Source organism: Tupaia chinensis, unplaced genomic scaffold (genome assembly GCF_000334495.1).
Source record: "Tupaia chinensis unplaced genomic scaffold, TupChi_1.0 Scaffold000212_1, whole genome shotgun sequence".
Classification (NCBI taxonomy): domain Eukaryota; kingdom Metazoa; phylum Chordata; class Mammalia; order Scandentia; family Tupaiidae; genus Tupaia; species Tupaia belangeri.
Window position 1 is genome coordinate 3,139,770 of NW_006159687.1, and position 1,768 is coordinate 3,141,537.

The window sequence follows — 1,768 nt, forward strand, 5'->3', positions numbered from 1 at the left end:
ATTTGATAAAAGGAAAAAAGTGTCAAGAAGGTGAAAGCCATGACTTAATACAAGAAAGCAATCACAAACCCCCACAGCTTTACAGGTTTATGGGAACTAATCCTTTCGTGCACTACTTAAAAGACCAAACCTTTCCTGTCTTAATGTTCAACCCGAAGGAAAGCCAAATAGCACGCAGTCAGTCATACCTGTGCTGGTTGCATAGCTTACGCTTCTTTGCTTCCAAGCCCACCTCCTGTAAAATGAACCCAGACGGAATTATAATTAAACAATAAACAAATCAGTCATTCTTCTTTCTAAAGAATCTAAGTATTTGGAAACTTAAAAGCAGGTCCAGACAGGACATAAAGAACCCGTAAACCCACTGACAGAGTCCGTAAGGCCAGCTTGGTAAGGAGAAAATGAATCCAGGGCTAGCCTTGCAGCCAAGTGGCTAAGAGACCAGATCCCACAGGGCCGCCTACAGTTCAAATCCCAGACTGGGCCAGGCACACATGTATACATGCCCAAGTCCCCACAGGATGGAGGAGTGGAGGGCTGGTACCGCAGAGTGACAGTGCCCCTGCTGGGGTGCTTCCGCCCTCTCCCTCTGTCCTGGCAAGCGCTCATATCCTCTGGCAATTCAAACCAAACTAAAGTCATCTGGAACCAGGAGCTGGTGCCCTGGGTCTCTTTCCCCTGTACTGCTTGTGTTTGAGTGAGCCACCTAGCCTGTGTGCTCCTGAGGATGGCATACGACCATGGCGTCAGAGACTGTTAAAAAGCAAAGGTACTTGCACATCATCTAGTTTGGCTTTTTTCAAACTTCTCTGACTACAACTCACAGTACAAACTGCCCAGTGCACACACAATTGAAACAGAAGGAGGGAAGGAAGCTGAACGAGGGCGGCAGAAAGAATGCAGACGGCGCCAAGTGCGAGCTCTCACACGAGCCCCTCTGTGGACCAGCATGCCTGGGGCCAGGACGTTTTAATCAGTGTCTCCCAACCTTTCCTCCACTGCTGCCCTCCTGGTGAGAGAACTTAAATACTAAGGGGCGAGATGTTGTAGGCAAGACCGGGCAAATGCTAACAATATATGAGATCCAGACTGTGGAGGAGAAGAAAGCATTCAGGGGACCACTTAAGAAGGACAGAATTGCAAAGGAGGAAGGAGCTTAATATGAGGAGCAAACCCGGCAGCCAGTGGCATCTCAATAAAGGCTGCTTCCTAGTGGAAAAAAAAAAAAAACCAACAATATCTGAGTGCGCTCTGCTTTCCCAGGACCAATTTTTGCCCCCTTAGGGTGACACCATCCCAGCTGGAGAGGCACGCCTTAAGTCCTAGGCGTCAGTGTGCTCACACAATAAAAGAAACTAAAAGATGTGATCTTGAAGATACCTCTCAGTTTTAGAACTATACAGTGCTGGGGCCAGCGGATAGTGCAGTGGTTAAGGCACAGGACTCCCACGTTGGTCGACCACAGTTTAAGTCCTAGACCCAGCGGCTTGAAACTCATGCCAGGCACATGTGCATGTGTGACGGAAATCCAGACAGAAGAATGGAGAAGAGATCGTGGTGTGGCTATGACCCCTGGGGGTGATTTCTCACACTCTCTCTGTCTCTCTCTCATCTCCAACAAGCACATACACCCTATAGCAAAAATTTCTCTTTAAAAAAAAGTATACAGGGACTAGCAGTTGGTATAATGGCTATGTCGCTGGACTCCCATGTAGTCAACTGCGGTTCAAGTCCCAGACCCGGTGGCTTAAACTCATGCCAGGCACGT

At 48.3% G+C, this 1,768-nt stretch overlaps 1 protein-coding gene across 2 annotated transcripts in view; it reads right to left on the reverse strand.

Annotated features, from left to right (window-relative positions):
- Positions 1–235, reverse strand: part of MCCC1 (methylcrotonyl-CoA carboxylase subunit 1) — a 69,449-nt gene extending 69,214 nt beyond the window's left edge. For both annotated transcript variants that reach the window (XM_014587424.2, XM_027771419.1), the window contains exon 1: positions 189–235. The gene's annotated coding sequence lies outside the window, so the exon portion shown is untranslated. The remainder of the gene's footprint in view (positions 1–188) is intronic.
- Positions 236–1,768: the final 1,533 nt, after the last annotated feature.